General features: G+C 33.4%; 1 protein-coding gene and 1 long non-coding RNA gene across 2 annotated transcripts in view; one reads left to right on the forward strand and one right to left on the reverse strand.

Moving 5' to 3' along the window:
- DNAJC1 (DnaJ heat shock protein family (Hsp40) member C1) overlaps positions 1-23,598 on the forward strand; it is a 206,333-nt gene that overhangs the window by 114,214 nt on the left and 68,521 nt on the right. The gene's annotated exons all lie outside the window — the stretch shown is intronic.
- LOC140633210 (uncharacterized) overlaps positions 20,626-23,598 on the reverse strand; it is a 73,661-nt gene continuing 70,688 nt past the window's right edge. Inside the window, exon 3 of the long non-coding RNA XR_012030837.1 lies at positions 20,626-22,854. This is a non-coding gene — a long non-coding RNA (uncharacterized lncRNA). The remainder of the gene's footprint in view (positions 22,855-23,598) is intronic.

Consider the following 23,598-nt stretch of genomic DNA (forward strand, 5'->3'; position numbering starts at 1 on the left):
CTTGATGATATTGAAGCATTCCCTTAACCTATTCTTATTTTTTATTATTTTTTCTTTTTCCTGCTCAGTTTGGTTGCTTTCTATTACCTTCTTTTCCAAATTAATGAACCATTCTATATCTTCGAGTTGGTTTTTGTTTGGGGGATTTTTTTTTTTTTTTTTTTTTTTTTTGTGAAGGAGAGACTCTCTTTTTTTTTTTTTTTTTTTGGGAGAGAGACTCTCAAGCCGGCTCCATGCCCAGTGTGGAGCCTTACTTGAGGCTAATCTCATGACCCTGACCCAGAATCAAGAGTTCAATGCTTTACCAACTGAGCCACCCAGGGACCCCTACATCCTCTGATCTGTCGTTGATTATCTCTAGTGAGTTTTTAATTTCAGTTATTGAATTCTTCAGCTCTGTCTGGTTCTTTTTTAATATTTTTTATCACTTTATTGAAGTCCTCACTGAGTATGTCCACTCTTTTATCAAGTCCAGTATCTTTATGTTCATTACATTAAATTCTGTATAGAAAGATTGTTGTTCTTATCAAGAAATAGCTCATTTGGGGGCACCCCGGTTGGCTCAGTTGGTTAAACCTGATTTCAGTTCAGGTCAATGACTCAGGGTCCTGAGATCAAGTCCCCCGTTGGGCTCCACACTCAGCAGGGAGTCTGCTTGAGATTATCTCTCTCTCTCTCTCTCCCTCCCTCCCTTCCTCTTCCTCTTTCTCTTCCTCTTCCCCTCCTTCCCACACTCATTCTCTCTCTCTAAAATTAATTAATTAGGGATCCCTGGGTGGCGCAGCGGTTTAGCACCTGCCTTTGGCCCAGGGCGCGATCCTGGAGACCTGGGATCGAATCCCGCGTCGGGCTCCCAGTGCATGGAGCCTGCCTGCTTCTCCCTCTGCCTGTGTCTCTGCCTCTCTCTCTCTCTCTGATGTGACTATCATAAATAAATAAAAATTAAAAAAAAAATTTAAAATTAATTAATTAATTAATTTTTTAAAAAGAGTCAGTTGATTTTCCCGAAATGGTCCTGGAAAGCCTTTGGCTAATTTCCAGAGTTCACAAAAAGTTGATTCTCATAGTTTTTGCCCACTTTTTTCTTACTTTTATGGAGAAATAGTATTTGGAGTTTCTTATTATGCTATTTTTATTGACATCATTCTAAGTTTTTTAGAAATCTAAGGTCTCTTCCTAGTTTTGTTAAGAGTTTTTATTCATTAAAAATGAGTGTTATCAATATTTCTGTGTTAAGGTGATCATGTGATTTTTTTTCTCCTTTATTTTGTTAATGAGATGATTTCTATTGATTGATTTTCTAATATTAAACTACCTTACTTTCCTGAAGTGAATCCATTTAATTGTTTTGATTTGACAGTACTTTGTTTTAGGTTTTTGTTCTTATGTTTATGAGAGAGATTGGCCTTCTCCTACAAGAAAGAGTGATTTTCTTATATCTTTGCCAGGTTTGATGTCAGTCATGCTGGACTTACATGAAATGCTTCTTCTTTTTTAAATTTTTTTTATTTGAAATAATTTCAGATTCATGGGAAGTTGCAAAGACAGTAACAGTTATTTACCTTTCATCCATTTTTCACTAATGGTTATATCTTCTATACCCACAGTTTAATATCAAAACTTGGAAATTGACATTAGTGCAGTGGTTTGAGTATACTTGTATGCCGTTTATCACATATATAGATTTATATATATAAAAATACAGAACTATTCAAGATACAGATCATAAAGATAACTCTCATGCTTCCTTATATCACTCCTATCCCCTCTGCTTTTTTGGATTTAAAATATTTAACTACGTTTCTCTTGGGTACCTAGAAGTGGAGTTGCTGGGTCATGTGGTAGTTCTAAGTTTACATTTTGAGAAACTACCAAACTCTTTTCCAGAGTGGTTGCACCATTTTACATTTCCCCCAGCAATATATGAGAGATGCTGTTTTTTTCATCTTTACCAGCACTTGATGTCCTCACTATTTTTTTTATTTTAGCTATACTAATAAGTGTATAGTGATACCTCATCGTGATTTTGTTTCCCTAATGATTGTTTATGTTGAATATCTTTTCACTTATTTGTTATCTGTATATCCTCCTAGAATGAAATCTTTGTCTTTTGCCTCTTTTTCTAATTCAGTTGGCTGTTTTTTTGTTTTTAAAGTTTGAAAGTTCCTTATATGTTCTTAATATATGTCGTTTATCAGAAGTTGGGTTGGAAATATTTTCTCCTAGTCTACAACTTTTCATTTTCTTAACAGTATCTTTGGCAAAGCAAAAGTGTTTAATTTTGATAAAGCTCAATTTATTACTTTGGTTCTTTTATGTATTGTGCTTTAGTGCCATGCTCGAAAACTTTTTACTATGCCATAGGTTACAGAGTTTCTCTTGGGTTTTCTTCTGAAAGTTTTATAGTGCTACAGTGTACATTATATATATGATCCACTTTTTTATATTAGGTATGAGATTTAGGCAAATGTTCTTTTTCTTTTACAATGTCTAATCTACTTATTTCCTTAAAAGACTATCCTTTGTTCTTTATTTCTTGGAAGAATTACATAAGATTAGAATTATTTCTTCCACAAATATTTAGAAGAAATCACTGGTAAAGTTACCTGGGGGTTCTTGCAGGGATGCTTTTTGAGATCCAACTTTTTTAATACTTATACACTCATTTAGGTTTTATATTTCTTGTGTCAGCTTAAGGTGTATTTTTTCCAAGAATTTGTCTATTTGTTTAACTTACAAAATTTGTCACTATAAAGTTGTTTACTCATTTGCTGTGTAAAGCAGTGCTGTCCAACTGAACTCTTTGTGATTATATGTTCAATATCTGTGCTGTCCAGGATGGTATGTAGCTTTTGAGCACTTGAAATTTTGCTAGTGTGACTAAGGAACTGGATTTTTAATTTCATTACATTGTAAATAATTTATATTTTACTTAATAGCTTCATGACAATATTAGCACACATCTGTAGGGCCTATAATAATTATCTCCTTTTCTTTGCTACTATTAGATAGTTGTGTGTTCTTGGTCTCTCAGTCTTTCTCATTATTCTTTTCAGATTTTTGTTATTAGTCTTTAAAAAGAATCTTTTGCAGTTTTTTAATATATTGTATGCCTATTTTCTGCATCATTATTACTCTTATTATTTCTTTCATTTTATTTCCTCTAATTTGTTATTCTTATCTAACCTGTAAAGATGAAGAGTTACCATATTTTCAATCTTGTAAAATATGCATTAAAGGCTATAAATGCCCCTCATGATGGCTTTAGCTACAAAGTAACACATTTTAACATTTTGTATTTTCATTTATCATTCAGTTAAAAATATTTCTAATTCTCGTTGTGATTGCTTTGTTGACCATGGACTCTTTAGGACTATATTTCTTAATTTACAAACACTTGAAAATGTTTTAGTTATCATTTTATTAATTTCTTGCTTAATTGTTTTGAGATAAGAAAAGATACTCAATTTCAGTCCTTTGAAATATGTTGAGACTTGCTTTATGGATTACCCTATGGTCAATTATTACAAATACTCCGTGTATTCAAAGAGTTGTGCAATTGTGGATAAGTATTTTATATATGTCCCTTAAAGTTTGTTAATTTGTTTTTAAAACATTTGATGATTATTATTAGGTTTTATTATGCTTGTTTAACCAATTTTAGTGAGAGTTATGCTCATATCTTCCAATGAGATTGTGCATTTATCAATTTTTCCTTAGAGCTCTTTCAGATTTGACTTTATATATATATTGAGCCTATTGTTGTCTTTGAATTTTGAATAATTATATCTTTTTGATAAATCAAACCTTTACCATATGAAGTATTTCAACCTATCTCTAGTAATGCTTTTTTTAATTTTTAAATTTTCTTTGTCTCATGTTAATATGGCTATAGCTTTTTTTCTGCTTTATGTTTACCAGGTACATAGTTTTTTCATCCTGTTACACTTTTGTTTCCTTATACATTAGATATGCCCCCCGTTTTTTTTGTTTGTTTGTTTTTTGTTTTTAAAGGTTTTATTTATTTATTCATGATAGAGAGAGAGACAGAGACACAGGCAGAGGGAGAAGCAGGCTCCATGCAGGGAGCCCGATCCGGGACTCGATCCCAGGTCTCCAGGATCATGCCCTGGGCCAAAGACAGGCGCTTAAACCGCTGAGCCACCCAGGCTGCCCTGCCCCCCATTTTCAAAAATTATTTATTTAAGTAATCTCTATGTCCAACATGAGTCTTGAACTCATGACCCCAAGATCAAGAGTCACATGCTCTTCAGATTGAGCCAGCCAGGTACCCCATGATCCTATTACTGTGAAATTTAAAAAATCTAGTCTCACAGTACTAAATTTCTTTGAAGTATTTATTCCATTTTTTATTTAATAAAATCACTGACCCCATTTAATTTACATCTTCTTACTATTTGTTTTTTATGTCTTTCCTGGTTTATGTTCTTTTTCTTTCTCAAATCTTGACTTTATGATTTTTGAGTTATTTTTAGTATTCCATTTGTCCTTTATATTCTAAGTTCTTTTTTCTCGATTCTATTTTCTTTTGTGTTAATAATTTTTTACATTCTATCTCTCCTTTTTAACAGTTTTATTATTGATATGCAAATGACAAACCACATATTTTCCATTTCATCCATTTTATGATATATTTACCCGTGAAAGCATCAGAATCAAGATATTTAACAAATCTATCACCCCTAAAGGTTTCTTCATGCCTGTTTATAATCTTAACTCTACATCTGTCTCCTAGCAACTTGTCTCTGCTTTCTATTACTATAGATTAGTTTGCATATAATCCAACATTATTTATATGGAAGCATGCAGTATGTACTTTATTTTGTCTGATTTCTTACACTAAGCATGTTAAGATTTAACCATCTTTCTTCATGTTTCAATCGTTTTTCCTTTTTAGTGCTAAATATTCTATTGTATACATAACACTATATATAGTTGGGGTCTTTTTTAATTAAGTCTGTTTACCAATTGAGGGACATTTGATTTGTTTCTAGTTTATGGTCAGTGTAAATAAACCTGTGGTAGAGTGCCTGGGTGGTTCAGTCACTTAAGCATCAGACTCTTGATTTGGGCTCAAGTTCGTAAGATCAAGTACCATGTTGAGCTCTGCAGTAGGCATGGAGCTTGCTTATGATTCTCTCTCTCCTTCTTCTCCTTCTGCCCCCCCCACACACACACGTGCATACTCGAAATAAATAAACAAACAAACAAACCTGCCGTGAAGAATCATGTATAAGTCTTTGTGTGACCATATACTTATGTTTCTCCTGGGTAAATGCCTTATAGTGGAATGACTGGAACATGAAATGGGTGTATATTTAAATACTTAAGAAGCTGCCAAACTTTTCCAGAGTGGCTATTCATTTTACATTCCCACAAGAAATGTGTGAGAGTTGCAGTTGTTCCACATCCTAGCCAGACCTTGCTGTCATCATTCTTTTTCATTTTAGCCTTTTTGTCTTATGGTGATTTTAATTTGCAGTTCGTAAATGATTAATAATGCCCTGCACCTTTTCATGTCTTTATTTTCCATTCATATATCTTCTTTTGCAAAGTGTCTGTTCAAATCTATTGTCCATGTTTGTCATATTATTGAGTTTGAAGTTCTTTATATATTTTAGATACATGTGATGGGTCCTATATGCTCTGCCGATATCTTCTGTTGGTTCATGATTTGCTTTTTATTTTAGAAATGGTGTCTTTTGAAAAGCAAAACATTTTTAGATGTTTAGTTTATACAGTTTTTTCTTTTATACTAAATTGCTTTTATGAACTAATTTAGAAATCTTTGTCAAACCCAGAGTCTCTAAGAGCTTCTCCAATGTTTCCATCCAGGAGTTTTATAGTTGTAGCATTTATATTTAAGTCTGTGATCCTTTTTAAAAGTTAATTTTTTATATTCTATAGGGTAAAGGTTGCATTTCATACACTTTTTACATATGGCTAGCATCATTTGTTAAAATGTTATTTTTCCCCCATTGGATTGCCATGGTACCTTTGTTGAGTCAGTTGTGTTGGTTTATTACTGGTCTCTCTGTTCTGTTATTTAATCTATATGTCTGTATTTACATCAGTACAATGTTGTCTTGATTACTTTAGCTATATAATAAGTCTTGAGATCAAATACTGTAAATCCTCCAACTTTGTTCTTTTTTTTCAAGATTGTATTGGCTATTCTAGTTTCTTCACATTTCTGTAAAATGTGGAATCAAGTTGTCAATTTATACCAAAAAGATCTAAACTTTTTATTGGAATTGCATTGAATCTGTAGATCAATTTGGAGAGAATTGACATCTTAGGACCTTTAGTCTTTTGATCTGTGAACATGGTATATCTCTCATTTTATTCAAGTGTCTCTTAATTTCTCTCAGAATATTTATACCTAAGTATTTCATACCAACAATACCAATATTTATACCAACAGTATCTCAAATATTATTGATACTCTTCTAAATTGGTGCCTTTAATTTCAAAATCTGATGGCCTGAGAATATAGAAATACAATTGATTTTTGTATATTGACCTTTTTTAAATATTTTTTTTTAATTTATTTATGCATGAGAGACAGAGAGAGAGGGGGCAGCGGGTGTGCAGAGACACAGGCAGAAGGAGAAGCAGGCTCCATGCAGGGAGCCCGACATGGAACTCCATCCCGGGTCTCCAGGATCACATCCTGGGCGGAAGGTGGCGCTAAACCGCTGAGCCACTGGGGCTGCCCTGTATATTGACCTTTTTTTTTTTTTTTTTTTTTTAAAGATTTTATTTATTTACTCATGAGAGACACAGAGAGACAGAGACACAGGCAGAGACACAGGCAGAGGGAGAAGCAGGCTCCATGCAAGGAGCCCGACGTGGGACCCGATCCCGGATCTCCAGGATTACACCCCAGGCTGCAGGCGGCGCTAAACCGCTGCGCCACCGGGGCTGCCCTTTTTTTAAAAATAAGGTTTTATTCATCCATTCATGAAAGACACACAGAGGCAGAGACACAGTCAGAGGGACAAGCAGGCCGCCTGCAGGGAGCCTGACGTGGGACTCGATCCCAGGTCTCCAGGATCATGCCCTGGACCAAAGGCAGGCGCTAAACCGCTGAGCCACCCAGGCGTCTCTATATTGACCTTTTTATCCTGAAACTTGCTAACTTCACTTATTAGTCTTAGTACCTTTTTCTTTCTTTATTTATTTTGGTACATTCCTTGTTACTTTTCTACATAGATAATTATGTTGTCTGCAAATACAGTTTTACTTCTTCCTTTCTAATTTTGAGGCTTTAAATATTTGTCTTTGTTGCCTTTTTGGTTAGCTAAGACCTTCAGTTTTAAGTGATTTAAGAATGATGCTAGTTCTAGCTTTTTAACAAGTTCTCATTATCAAGATGAGGAAAGTCCCTTTTATTTCTAGTTTTTAAATAGTTTTTATTGTAAACAAATGTTAGATTTTGTAAGAAATTTTTTTTTCTTTATTAAATAGAATAATAATATGGCCTTTCTCTTTTCTGTGTTAAAACAGTGAATTCTACTAATTTTTTAAAAAATGTTACACCAGCCTTAAATTCCAGGGATAAACCCCACTTTGTCATTAAGTATTATCATTTTTATATATTGTGGATTTGTAGGAGAATTTGTTTTTTAAGTAGGGTCCATTCTGGATCTTGAATTCATGACCCCGAGATAAAGACCTGAGCTGACATCAAGATTAATATAACCTACTAAGCCACCCAGGTGCCCCTTGTATGAAAATTTTTAAAAATTATGTCTGTTTTGGGGGGCTATTGGTCTGTAATTTTGTTTTGTTTTAGTATTTGTCTCTGCTTTTCATATCAGGTAAATTAGCCACATAGAATGCACTGGGAACTATTCTTTTCTCCTCTCGTTCCTACAAGTATTTGCGTAGAATTTCATCTCTCTTAAGTGAGCTAGTAGTTTGTGTCTTTGAAAGGATTTGACCATTTCCTCTAAGTTTTTGAGTATACTGGAATAAAGTTGCTTGTAATATTCCTTTATTATTTTAGTATCTGTAGTAGCTGTAGTGTGTCTTCTCTTGTTTCTGATACTGGTCATTTGTGTTCTCTGTTTTATCTCTGGCCAGGGTCTCCATAAGGACATGCATGTTACTGATTTTTCTTTAAAAATCAACTTTCAGTTTTACTGATTTTCTTTGTTGTTTTTCGGTTTCGTATTTCATTAATTCTACTCTTCCACTGATTTTTTTTTCCCCCCGTCTTCTCAGTTTGGTTTACTTTGCTATTTTTCTAGTTTCTTAACGTGGAAGCTGATTTGACAACTTCTTCTTTTCTGTGTTATTGCTGTAAATTTCCTCTGAACACTGCTTAACTTAAATGTAATTTTATATCTTTATATTACATTTTAGCTGTATCCCACAAATTTTGATGTCATGCTTCATTTTTATTCAGTTCAAAGTATTCTATTTCTCTTTTGATTTCTTTTTTAACTCATGTTTAGTTTACCTAGTTGTGGGTATTTTCCAAAGATCTTTCTGTTATTGCCTCCTTTTTGCATACACTTTTTTTTTTAAGACTTAAGTGTTACAGTTTTTGAAATCTTGGGCAAGCATTTAATGCATTTAAATTTAGTATTATTTTAAAAATAAATAAATAAATAGATTTAATATTATTATTGACATTTTGTGATTTAAATTTATTATCTCAGTGTTTGCTTTCTGTTTGTCCTTGTTTTATGGGGGAGAAGGGGTTGTCATTCTTTTCTCTCTTGCTTTCTTTTGAGTTTCTTAATTTTTAAATCTCCATTTCTCCCCTCTATGAACTTGGTATAGCCACATACTCTTTTATTCTTCTCTAACTGGTTAATCTAGAATATTCAAATGCATCTTAACTCTTGTATGACTTTGTTTTTGCCAGTTCCCAGACAGTGAAATGATCTTAGACCCTTCATGTCATCTGTCTTCTTCCTGAACTTTTTGTGTTATCATATGTTATGAGTTGAATTGTGTCACTACCAAAATTCAAATGGGAAATCCCAGTATCTCTGCATATTTAGTTAATTAAAATGAGGTCATACTGGAGTTTTTGTATGTAGAACTTTGTGATTATGCAGCATTTACTTTCCTGGATTTCTTTGTTTCAAAGCTTATAAATTCTTATTAGAATTTTTATCTATGGTTTCTATGGTTGAACTGACCATAGAAATGTATACACATTAGGCTCTTGTTATTTTTTAACTTAATCAAGTGTCCACAGTAACTTATCATGGTGACTTCTGCTGAGAAAGCATAATAATGAGGAGAGTGGGTGACAAAATACTGGATTTTTTTTTTTTTTTTTTTTTTTTGCGCCCAAACAGGGACTTGAAAAAATACTGGATTTTTAAGGTTGGGAGAACTGAATTCTAGTTTTAGCATCACTGTTTATTACCTACTTGATCTAGATTTTAATTTTCTTATTACTTAACACCATACAAAAAGTGTGAAGTTATCTACCTTTTCACCTTAGAAATAAGAATATATATGTTAAAATATTTTATAAACTGAGAAACCTTTTATTCTAGCCTTGAGATCCTGCTATAATTTTCAAAGTTTTTTTTCATCTACAGTTTCATTTTTCTTTTGTTTTTGTATTAGTAGAAACCAAATGAAGATAAATATGTCCCAGTTGACCACTCTGCTGTTTGTTTTAAGAAGTTGACTTTTTTTCCAAGAGTTTCTCTAATATTCTCCCTAGTTTTGGTTTTGTCCAGTATATATTTGGGAAGGTTTTAAATACCATATATGTAAGTTCTTACAAAATATTGATGTAAAGGGACATAATTGAGAGATGTGCTTCTAAGAGGAAAGGGTGTTCCGAGCACATGACATGTTGGTGAATGACCATAGACAAAGAGGTTAATGTATCTGTGTATAGTTAACATAGACAAATTGCATAGTAGAAAACTAGCTGTTTATTTTACCGATAATTCCATGTAAAATAGGGGAAATATAGAATTTTTATCATTATCATTCATATTATCTTTTGAGTGCAAGACATTGTTCTATGTATGTACTGTATATGGAGTAGCTCATTTAATCCTCACAAGAACCCTAAGTGAACAATGTCTTCTCCATTTTGCGGAGGCCACTGTGATATATTTCCTTGAATCATACTCAGTTGCTACTTTTTTAGAGCAAAAACATAAAAGTATCTGGAACTTTACATCACTCAAACAGTATAAATTAAGCATTAGTCCATTCCTGGAATTTCTCAACCTTCTTAAGCTCATGGAAGGGTCAAACCCAGGTAATTTCTCCCTGAATTTGCCAGGGTTTTCATTAATGAAGTGCCTAGAGGACTTTGTAGCAATAAGCAAAAGATGAAAAATATCCAGATAGTAGGAAAATGTACCAAAAAGTGATATTTTAAAAGGTATTTCAGATTATTTTATAATGATTTAGCATTATAAATTAAGTTAGTTATACGCATTTTTTTCCAATTTCTGAAACCACTATCGTGAAATATTTTAAACCCAAAAAGCAGGTGTCAAACTTTTTTTTGTTAAAACAGTCATTCAAATATATTATTAATAAAAGTGAGGTTTTAATGAGTCATTGGCAAAGTGAAACCAAATAATTTTCTGCCATAAATATTATAACAAATAAACTCTTTTAAAAAATAAAATAGTTCCTTCCCCCCCACCCCCGTGACCTAGTAGTAATGTTCTTCAGTGTTTTATGTAGGAGACCTGGATTTCATTCCTGTTCTCGTTATCTCTCTCCCTGGGGCTGCAATGAATAAAATAAGAAAGAAAATCACTATCCTGCATCCTTATTGCCATGGGCTGTACCCTTGTCAGATTTCATAAGCTAAGCTAGATGGGCCTGGTTAGTATTGGGATGGGAGATCTCAAAGAAAACAAAGTCTGTGGAACACACATCTTCCATGCAGCCAGTATTTCATCTTTCTTGAACTCTTGTCTTACAGTTATTATTGCACTTTACTCCTTACTATTTGATTGATTTAGTTGCTTTAGGAAAAAAAAAATAAAAGGTCTTTAAAAGTAAATGCATTCCTAGTAATTTAAATCAATGCATTTATTTATTTTCCCTTTTCAAATTTGAAAGTCTATTTAGTTTGAAAGGTGTCTGGCTATATTCTTGAAGAGACAGTATTTCAACCAGCTGTCTTTTTATTGTCTAAAAATTTACTTTTTCAGGGACTTCTGATTTTATTTCTGTCTATAAAGCTTTCTCTGTTTCTGTTTGTTTTGAGAAAGAGTGTTGCCCTTCTTTTATAAATGATATAATACCATACATAAAATTATTTTTAAACAATTTACACATATAATGTAACTGTGAAAATTCAAAACTTAGAATAGTTTTCTTTCTCCCTTTAAAATAGATGAATAAATATAGGCTGTAATTGTCATTTTTAATTTAGAAGTCTCGAATGACAGTTTTAATTAGATATATATGTGTATATATAATACACAGGGCATATAATTCAGTTTAAAATGCCCTAGTGTTTATCCATGAATGACCCAATCTATCTACAGCTATTCATTGTAAAAAATACAAACATACCTTTATAAGCACATGCATAAACACATGCTCATTTCTACATTTTCTACAACACTGGATTGTTCCTTTCTTCTTCCTTTCCTCCTATCTTCCCTTTTTCCTTATGATATTTTACATAGAACTTTAGTATATGCAAGATATAGAAAGCAGAGCTCCACTGGTATTTAATCTCAAAATGAGGGAAGCTAGTCCCATTCATTCGTCCTCTTCCTCACCCCATGGAGGCAAAGCACCTAGGAAAACCCCTATAAGATATATGTCTGCCCTCCTCAGTTTCACATTAATCCATATACACAAATATTTAGTGTTTTGAAAAAGAATAAAGAAAAATGAGTAAACAAAAAAGTAGAACAAAGTCTGGTCATAACAATCAGTTAAAGATGAATGGCTTATCCGTCTTTATGAAATAAGAACGGTCATTTATTTATATTACATAGTATTCTAGAATTTATCTAATTTATAATTTAGTTCCATTTAAAGTAATATTCCCTATATGTCATTAATGATTTTTCAGGGAGTAGTTTTCAATTATTTTACAGTATTACTCATTTTAAGCCAGCCCTCTTCATCAAAATCTTAGGATGGATCCATGGGATTGGTGGGTGGTAAATTTTTAAAAATTGATTCTTTAGAGGGAGAAAGCCTCAATTTGTAGCATTTGCCAATTTCAGTGATAATTACTCCCATTATGACTGATTTGAAATTTATCAATGTGAAATCACTTGAAATTGGAGTTACGTTTATATAATTTCATTTTTAGTGATGGATTTGTTTAACAGATGGCTGCATTTAAAATTCTTAGTAGCTCATCTTCTTATAGAAGTTTTCTCTGAGTGGGAAAAGGTAAAATAATCACAGTCTTGACTTGAGAGTTTTACAGACTAAGATAAAGTGAAAACAAAAAATAAGATACCTCTGTGTGAACTAAAATATGTACATGAGATTTATATATCAGTTTGTATATATCTCATTCATGCATACATTCAAGTTTGTGTAAATTATATAAAATACATAGACAAAAAATACTATGAGTATTAAATGAAATATATATGAAACTCTGCAGACATATTGTAGCCCTTCAGTAAATTAGTTTCATCTTAAGTAGATAATTTTGAATTAATGGATTTGTGGCTAAAATGGGTGTTTATCAACATGTTTTATTCTAGATAACCTGTAACATCTTTAGTTTCATTTAGTCGTCTTTCAAAGACCATATTTCACAGTTAGCTGAGGGATTTTTTTTCAATCATTTTTCATGATGACTATTTAACTTTTTAGTTATAAATGTAATTTCTTCTTAGAAACTTTCTATAATGGAAACAGTTTACAATCATTTTGAAGAATACCAAGATATTATTGATAATTAAGTCTTTAAGGCAGGTCTTTTGTTAAGCCTGGGCATTTTATAATTAATGACTGCTACCACACCACCTGCTCTCTTCTGCCTCAGATCTTATCACATTGATGTTGCTTTGATATCTGAGAATGTTTTCCACTTGCTAACAACTAATATATTACTTGTTCTAGTCAGACATGATATTACTGATTATTACTGATTATTAAAAGTGAGTAGGAATACTATTTCCTATTTTTTTCATTTTATCTCTAAATAAACTATATCTGTCTTTGCAGGATTATGATGTTACATAAAATACTTAAATAAATTAGGTTTTTTTGCATATAAAGGATAATAGAAAAGACCAATCATAGTATACTAATTGCTTTCCAAAAGTAAAATTTTGAAAAAAAAAAAAGTAAAATTTTGATGATATTTGAAATATAATTAGGTATACCTATGGAGAGAGAGCTTTTAAAAATCCACACTTGTTTCTGGTTTTCCTTTATAATGTAATGAGTATGGAGTTTAAGTTTTATGTTTTATGTTGTTTCTCTTACATCCAGTCTTAATAATATAAATAACAATTTTTTTAGGAAAGAACTGAAATAGAATTCTGGTATTGGAATTACCTGGTCACTTATTTCCTCCTTTATTCCACCATAAACCACCTGATAGTTGAGCTCATGCCCTTCTTATATTCATGGTAGTATTTGTCTATAGGGTAAATGTTAATTGAATTCAATTCAATTTTCAATTAAACTGATCCCACTGATTTACTTACCCCATCACTGAGTATCCATTACCTGTTCTTACGCTTTATGTATTTACCTTTCAAAGGGCAATCTTATTTACATAATTTTAAAGTTCTTTAAGTCTCATCACATTCTCAACTAGAAATCATAGGGGCAGAGCTAACTTATTTTGACTCTGAATTAGATTCAGATTGATGGATCAGAAAAGCAGCTTTCCAGTGTCAGTATCAGAAGTGATACAATATAGTTATTTTTTTAAAGATTTTTTATTTATTCATGAGAGACAGAGAGAGAGAGAGAGGCAGAGACCCAGGCAGTAAGAGAAGCAGGCTCCATGCAGGGAGCCTGACGTGGGACTCGATCCTGCGTCTCCAGGATCACACCCTGGGCCGAAGGCAGGCGCTAAACCGCTGAGCCTTCCAGGGATCCCCAACAATATAGTTATTAAAGAGCAAATAACAACTACCTTTACCTAAATAAAATGCCCAGGAGGCCAAAGTATGCTTCTAAATGTTTTGTTTTGTTTTGTTTTAAGATTTTATTTATTTATTCATGAGAGATACAGAGAGAGGGAGAGGCAGAGACACAGGCAGAGGGAGAAGCAGGCTCTATGCAGGGAGCTCAATCCCAGGTCTCCAGGATCACACCTTAGGCTGCAGGCGGTGCTAAGCCGCGCCACCGGGGCCGCCCTGCTTCTAAATGTTAATTTATTCGTCATATGGATAAGACTACTCTCTAAATGTGATCAGTTTATTATCAGTATACCGTGAAATCCGTATACCATCACTTTCTCATGACCCACAGATACTCAAAGAGAAGACAGTGAATTCTTAGAAGTAGGACATGTTGGGCAAAGAAAGATACAAAGGAAAGACATTTCAAAGCATGTTCAAGAGAGATGATAGGCCATTGTATCTAAAACATGGTGGGAGTATACTATAAGAGAAGATTAGAAAGACAGGTAGGTAACAAAAATGTAGAAGTTTTTGAATGTAGAAGTATTTGGATACTTTTTTTTTTTTTTTTTTTACATAGGGAAATTGGATTGTGAGCTGAAAGGAGTAGGGTGATGTACTATTTCATAAATATGACTGTAGCGGCAATAGAAGAAACTAGAATGAAAGTAGAAAGGAAAGAAATTCCAGAAATGATACAGAAATGAAATTCAGACTTGCCTATAATCCTAGGTAACTAGTAAATCATGGAGCCAGGACTCAAATGGTCTGATTTCAAATCAATATATTGTCTACCCTTCTCATATTTAAATATATTGTATTATAATTATGTGTCTTACTTATTAGGAGAAAAAAGACCATATCTTTTTATTTTTATGCTCCAGTGCCTAAAAAAAGAGTGGGTACTTCGTTAGTTCAATCAATGAATATTTATTGATCACATTCTAGGCATTGTGCTAGGGTGTATATATGGTTAAGCTCTAGTAGATATTGCCAATTTTCTTAAGTATAACAATATAACTTAACACATCCACCATTAGTTTATGAGTGTTTCTCTTGCTTCATATCCCTGCCAGCGCTTGGTAGGTATGTCTTCTCCTCATTTTAGCTCTTCTAACAAATACCCCAATGGGGGGGGGGATTAATTTTTTAAATTGAGGTGAAATTTACATAACATAAAATTAGCCTTTTAAAAGTGAAAAATTCAGGATGCCTGGGTGACTCAGTGGTTGAGTGTCTGCCTTCAGCTCAGGGCATGATCCCAGGGTCCAGGGATCGAGTCCCATATCAGGCTCCCTTCAGGGAGCCTACTTCTCCCTTTGCCTATGCCTTTGCCTCTCTCTGTGCACCTCTCATGAATAAATAAAGAAATACAGAATGAAAAATTCGTTAGCATTTAGTACATTAACAATGATGTACAACCACCACCTCTGTTTACCTTCAAAACATTTTATCACCTCAGAGAGAGACTCTGTCCCCATTAAGCAGTTTCTCTGCATTTCCCTGCTCCTATCCACATCAGCCCATAGCAACCAATAATCTGCATTCTGTGTCTATGGATTTACCTATTTTGGATATTTCCTAGAAATTGAATTATATATTATGTGACCAATTACTTATGGCTTCTTTCATATAGCATGTTTCAGTACTTTACTTTTTGTGACTAAATAATACTCCATTTTATACCATACACACACCGCAATTTGTTTATCCATTCATCAATTGATAGACATTTGGGCTGATTCTACCTTTTGGATATTGTGAATGGTGCTGCTTTGAACATGTCTATACATGTATTTGTTTGAGTACCTGTTTTCAATTTCTTTAAGCATATATATCCAAGAATTGCTAAGACAAATGATAATTATATGTTTAGCTTTTTGTGGACTCCCCAACCTGTTTTCCACAACAGCTGGACAATTTTACATTCCCACCACCAAGAATGAAGATTCCATTTTCACATATCCTCATCAACACTTGTTATTTTCTATTCTTATTGTTGTTATACCTGTCCTATGGTCAGTGATATCTCATTGTGGTTTTGATTTGCATTCTTTTAATGATTATTGATATTGAGCATCTTTTCATTTACTTGTTGGCATTTGTGTGTCCTCTTTGGAGAAATGCCCTTTTTTCAATCAGATTGTTTATTTTTTGTTATTAAGTTTATTATGTATTCTGCATGCTAGACCCTTCTCCTATACTGTAGGTTTTGTTTACTTTCTTTTTTTTTTAATATTTTTATTTATTTATGATAGTCACAGAGAGAGAGAGAGAGAGAGAGAGAGAAAGGCAGAGACAGAAGCAGGCTCCATGCCAGGAGCCTGACGTGGGATTCGATCCCAGGTCTCCAGGATCGCGCCCCGGGCCAAAGGCAGGCGCCAAACCGCTGCGCCACCCAGGGATCCCTGTTTACTTTCTTAAAAATGTCTTTTTATGAACAAAAGTTTTTAATTTTCAAGTCTAGTTTATTTCTTTTTTTTTTTAAGATTTTATTTATTTATTCATAGAGAGAGAGAGGCAGAGACACAGGCAGAGGGAGAAGCAGGCATCACACAGAGAGCCTGACATGGGACTCGATCCAGGGTCTCCAGGATCACGCCCTGGGCTGCAGGCAGCGCTAAATCGCTGCACCACGGGGGCTGCCCTATTTCTTTTTTCATTTGTTGCTTTTGGAACCCTAGGTGTAATTTGTTGTCAAATTCAAGTTCATGAATTTTACCCATTTGTTTTCTTCTACGAATTTTATGGTTTTAGTTCTCATAATTAAGTTGTTGATCCAATTACATTAATGTGGTTATGTTGTGTGAGTTAGGAGTACTTCTCCATTCTTTTGCACGTGATGTATACTATCAGCACAATTTGTTGGAAAGTCTGTTCTTTCCACAAGGATGTCTTAGCATCTTTGTCAGAAATCATTTGACCATATATGTGAGGATTTGTTCCTGGCTCTCTATTCAATTGGTGTAATCTATTATGCCTGTCTTTTGCCAGTACTCCACACTATTTTGATTACTGCAGCTTTAGAGTAAGTTTTGAAATCAGGAAATGTGAATTCTCCAGCTTTCTTCATGTTTTCCCAATTATTTGGGGTATTTGGGTTCCCTTGAGATTCCATGTAAGTTTTAGAATGGATTTTCCTATTTCTGCACAACATGTAATTGGGATTTTGCTGTAGATTGGACTGAGTCTTAGATTGCTTTAGGTAATATTCACATCTAACAGTATTGAGTCTTACAGTCCATAAACATGGGATGTTTATGTCTTCTCTAATTTCTTTCAACAATGTTTTATACTTTTCATTGTACAAGACTTCCACTTGTTTAATTAAGTTAATTTCTAATATTTTCTTTTTGTTGCTTTTGTAAATGGAATTGTTTTCATAATATCCTTTCCAGGCTGTTCATTATTACTGCATAGAAATACAACTGAATTTGTGTGTTGATTTCATATCCTGCAACATAGCTGAATTTATTTATTAGTTCTAACAGTTTTTTGGTGGGGTCTTTACAGTTTTCTACATATAAGATGATGTCATCTGCAAACAGAGATCATTTTACTTACTCTTTTATAATTTGGATGTCTTTAACTTTTTTTTCTTACCTAATTGCTCTAGAACTTCTAGTACTAGATTGAATAGAAATGGCAAAAGTGAGTATCCTTGTCTTTTTTTCCTGATTTTAGAGGGGAAAACTTTAGTCTTACCATAAAATGTGATACTAGCTGTGGTTTTTTTCTATATATGACCTTTATTACACTGAAGTAATTTCCTACTATTTCTAGCCTAACTGTTTTGTCTTGAAAGGGTGTTGAATTTTGTCAGATGCAGGGTATCTGGGTGGCTCAGTGAGTTAAGCATTTTCCTTCCACTCAGGTCATGATCTCAGGGTTCTGGGATCAAGCCCCACATCAGGCTCTCTGCTCAGCAGGGAGTCAGCTTCTCCCTTTCCCTCTGTTCTCATTTGTTCTCTCTCTCAAATAAATAAATCTAAAAAAAAAAAAAAAAACTTTGTCAGATGCCTTTTCTGCATCAATTGAGATATGATCATGCATTTTTTTCGGAGTTGGTTCTCTTGTATTTCATTGAAGGTTTCTTCATCAATATTCAAAAGGCATATTGGTCTATGATTTTCTTGTGATATCTTTGTCTGGCTTTGGAATCAGGGCAATATTGGCCTTATAGAATGTGTTAGGAAGCATTTCCTTTATGTGTTTTGAAACAGTTTGAGAAGTATTGATGATATGTTTTCTTTAGTAGAATTTAAAAAGTGAAATCATCTGGTCCTGGACTTACTTAGTGTGGATTTTTGTGTTTAACTGATTCAATACCTTTATTGTTATAAGTCTGTTCAGATTATCTATTTCTTCTTCAGTCTGTTTTAGAAACGTGTATTTCTAGGATTTTGTCATTTCATCTAGTTTAATTTGCTAACAATTATTCTTAGTAATCTCTAAAAATTGTTTTGATTTCTGAATGTCATTACTTCTGAAAGTAATGAAGTTTGGTAGTAATGTCACCACTTTCATTTCTGACTTTATTCTCATTGCCTCTTTTTTCTTTTCCAGCCTAGCTAAGTAAGGCTTTTTCAATTTTGCTGATGTTTTAAAGAACCAGTTTTTTGTTTCAGTGATTCTGTTGCTCTTCTGTTCTGTTTCATTTTAATTATTACTTTTGCTAGCTTTGGGTTAAATTCTAGCTTCTTTTTCTAGCCCTCAGATATAAACTTTAAATTATTGATTTGAGATTTTTTTTCTTCATCGATGTAGGCATTCACTGCTATAAATTTCCTTCTAAGCATATTATTCCATCCCATAAGTTTTAGCACGTTTTGTTTTCATTTTCATTAATTTCTAAGAATTTTCTAATTTCTCTTGTAATTTTTGACCCAGTTTGTTGTTTAATTTCTATACATTTGTAAATTTCCTAGTTTTCCTTCTGTTATTGATTTCTACTTTCATTCCTTATAATTGAAGAAAATACTTTGTATCATTTCAATATTTTAAAATCTATTGACAGTTTTATGGCCTAACATAACTTTATCCTGGAGACTATTCCATGTGCACTTGAGAAGAATGTGTATTCTGTTGTTGGGTGGAACATTCTATAGATATCTATAGTCTAGATAGTTTACAGTGTTGTTGAAGTTGTCTATTCCCTTATTGATCTTTTGCATATGTTGGGCTCTGTTGTTTGGGTTATATATAAGTGTCACCTTGATGAATTGACTATAAATATATAGCTTTTCTTTGTCTCTTAAAGTCTATTTTGTTCAATGTTAGTATAGCCACCCAGTTCTCTTTTGGTTACTCTTTATATCAAATATCTTTTTCCATCCTTTCATTTTCAGCCTATTTGTGTCTTATGAAAAAGACAAGTACTTTGTATATTTTTCATGTAGCCCTAGACAGGTTGAAGAGATTAACATAGTAATTTGCAAATAAAGTCTACTCTGTTTTCTCTTTAGCCAAGGATTAGGGTCCCATTTGGGGAATGCAGATTTCCATGTTCAAGATTGCCACCAACCTGGGCTGGGGCAAGGGCAGGTAAAAATGCCTCAAATCTTGCTACCATTTTTAAGTTGTCTTTTCTTTAATGCAGCATTTGCTGAGTTTCTACAAGTCTTTATTTTCCAGTGTATTGACAAAGTTGGTTCGGTTAGTTTCGGTGTTTCTCTGGAAGGGTGGGTGGTTGGGGGCTGTCTATGTTACCATTTTTGTTGGTGTCACTCCCCTAAAGGGAATTTATAAACATAGTTTTTAGTGCCAAGCAGAAAGAGCAAAGGAAGAAATACACACTGAAGCTACTAAAAGGGGATGATTGAAGGCTAAGACCTTAAAGGAAATAATAGAAGATAATGATAAAGCCATTTTACAGGAAGCATTGGTTTTGGAAAACTAGAGAAAGAAGGGAAAAATAAGGGATTATTCAGAGGAAATTTTAAGTGAATGGGTGGAAAGAAAAGCCATAATCATTATTTAAAAGGTTTTTTTTTTTAATTCAGTAAACAGTTACTGAATTCTAACTCTAATAATACACCTATACAAAGGAACGCCTAAGGAAAGGAATGACACGAGTTGAACATTAAGGATGTGGAGTCAGCCAAACAGAAAAGGGAAAGTGACCTAAGAATAGTATGTATTTATTTCTGGTGACGATATTGTACCAAACACTGTTACCTCTTTATCAAAGGAGCCTCCTATTTGTTTGTTCTTGGCACCTTCAAGCAGCATTCTCTTTCTTATTAACTCTGCTAAATAAATGGGAGCTCAAGACACAGAATTACAAAACAATCATGATCCAGTTGTTTATCATCTTTAATTTGGAAATTTTTTTTAATTTTTAATTTTTTAAAAGATTTCATTTATTTACTCATGAGAGACACAGAAAGAGAGAGACAGGCAGAGACATGGCAGAGGGAGAAGCAGGCTCCATGCAGGGAGCCCGATCTGGGACTCAATCCCCATCTCCAGGATCACGCCCTGGGCCAAAGGCAGAGACGCTCAACTGCTGAGCCACTCAGGTGTCCCAAGAAATTTTTATTTTTTAAAATAAAATTTTAAAATGGAGATAATGTTTCATCATGTTCTTATAAAACGGGTATAATAAGAGTTGTTGTGAGGATTAATTCAGTTAATATATGTAAAACACTTTTGATACTTGACATGTAAAAAGTATTTAATTCTAACCTCTATACAGAGATTAGAGGACCTCTAAATGGGAGACAGAGATTCAGCTTGACAGTGACAAAACTCTGGCATAAACTATCACCAACCAAAATTTTGCTTAAGAATTAATATTTCTTTTTTTTTTTCTCTTTTTAACATTTGTATTGGATATTTTGAAATAGCTGATAAGGAAGGTCTGGGAAAGTTTTTGTAGAACTATTATTTGTCCCTCTGTTATGATATAGGAAATAATGGAAGATACTTATTTTTTACTATTCTTTAATGTTAACATTGCCTATTATTTTACAGCATTTAACATCCTCTGAATCTTTAATTATATCCCTTCAGTCTTATTTATTATGTGTCTGATTTTGTCATTCTTGGCAAAGAACTAGCTCATGACTTGATTTAACAAGCCATTTTTTGTTGTTTTAAATTTCATTAATTTATGCCTTTGTGTCTGTTGTTCATTCATTTGATTTTTTTAGCCTTCTTCCAATTTTTACACTTGAATTTTCATCTCAATATTTTAATAAATGCATTTGAGGCCATATTTTTTCCTCTGAGTACAGTTTTGGCTATACACATAGGTTTTGTTTTTTTTTTATTTTTTTTTGATTGAGGTATAATGACATATAACATTATAATACTTCCAGTTGTACAACATAATGGTTTGATATTTATACATAATGAAAATGATTCCCACATTAACATTCATCACCACACATAGTTTTTTTCTTGTCATGAGAACCTTTTATAAAAGTTTTTATTTAAATTCCAGTTAGTTAACATACAGTAAGTATTAGTTTCAGGTGTACAATTTAGTGATTCAACACTTACATACAATACCAGTGCTCATCAAAAGTGCCCTCCTTAATCCCCATCACCTATTTAACCCATCCCTCTACCCATGTCCTCTCCAGTAACTCTCAGTTTGTTCTCTTAAGAGTCTGTTTCTTGGTTTGCATATCTTTTTCTTTTTTTCCCCTATGCTCTTTTGTTTGGTTTCCTAAATTCCACATACAAGTGAAATGGTATTTGTCTTTCTCTAATTTTGCTTAGCATAATACTCTCTAGCTCCATCCATGTCATTGCAAATGATAAGATTTCATTCTTTTTATGGCTGGGTGGTATTCTATTCTATATATATACTACATCATCTTTATACATTCATCAGTCGATGTACACTTGGTCTGTGTCTATAATTTGGCTATTGTAGATAATGCTGCTATAAACATCAGGGTGCATGTATCCCTTTAAATCAGTATTTTTGTATCTTTTGGAGGAATACCTACTAGTGCAATTGCTGGATCTTAGGGTAGCTCTATTTTTAACTTTCTGAGGAAATTCCATACTGTTTCCCAGAGCAACTGCCCCAGAATACATTCCCATCAACAGTGCAAGAGGAGGGTTCCCCTTTCTCCACATCCTCGCCAACACTTATTGTTTCTTGTGTTATTGATTTTAGCCATTCTGACAGGTGTGAGATTATCTATTGTAGTTTTGATGATCAATGATGATGATCAGTGATGTTGAGCATCTTTTCAAGTGTCTGTTGGCCATCTTTATGTCTTCTTAGGAAAAATATTCATGTCTTCTGCCCATTTTTTAATTGGATATTTTGGTTTTTGGGTGTTGAGTTTGATAAATTGAGAAGTTCTTTTTAGGTTTTGGATACTAACCCTTTATCAGATATGTCATTTGCAAGTATCTCTCCCCATTCTGGACGTTGCCTTTAGTTTTGTTCATTGTTTCCTTTGCTACATATAGAAGCTTTTAATTTTGATGAAGTCCCAATAGTTTATTTTTGCTTTTGTTTCCTTTGCCTCATATCTAGTAAGAAGTTGCTACAGCCAATGTCAGAGAGGTTACTTTAATCCATTTTGAGTTAATTCTTGTGTGGTGTAAGATAGTGGTCCAGAAGGCGCCTGGGTGACTTAGTTGGTTAAATTTCTGTCTTCAGCTCAGGTCACGATCCCAGGATCGTGGGATGGGGGCCCACACTGGATTCCCTGCTCAGCGAGGAGCCTGCATCTCCCTCTCCTGCCCCCAACTTGTGCTCTCTCGGTCCCTCTTTCTCTCAAATAAATAAAATCTGCAAAAAAAAAAAAAAAAAAAAAGAGAGAGAGAGAGAGAGTAGTACTTTCCCAGTACTATTTATTGAAAGAGATTGTCCTTTCCCTGTTGTACATTCTTGACCCCTTTATTGTATATTAACTGATCATATATACATGGGTTTATTCCTAGGTTGTCTATTCCATTGATCTACATGTCTGCTTTCCTATAGATTTTTATGTAGTGTGTTCTCAATCTTTATTTCTAAATAGTGTTTAAATTTTGTATTTTTATTTGCTTTGATTAATTTGGAATGTTTTATAAAATTTCAAACTGAGGGATGCGTGCATGGCTCAGTGGTTGAGTGTCTACTTTCGGCTTGGGGCCTTATCCCAGGATCCCGGGGTCAAGACCCACATCGGGCTCCCCATAGGAAGCCTGCTTCTCCCTCTGCCTATATCTCTGCCTCTCTCTCTGTGTCTCTCATGAATAAATAAAATCATTTAAAAATTTTTTTCAAAATGATTCATTTTATTGTTGTTGGCTGTCCTTTTATTATGAATACCTTTTTCATTACTGTATAGTCAGAATATGACTTAGATGGTTTCTGTGTCTTTGAGATTTTTCTCTTTGTGGCCTATTACTTGATCAATTTGAGGGAAATAATCCATATTTTTTAAAGTATTATTATACAGAGTTCATAGCCCCAATGTATCTTTTAAAATCAGAGTTATTAATTATTCTTCCTCATATCCTCACCTCTAAATGTTGGAGTCCCCAATAG

Source organism: Canis lupus, chromosome 5 (assembly GCF_048164855.1).
Source record: "Canis lupus baileyi chromosome 5, mCanLup2.hap1, whole genome shotgun sequence".
Lineage (NCBI taxonomy): Eukaryota > Metazoa > Chordata > Mammalia > Carnivora > Canidae > Canis > Canis lupus.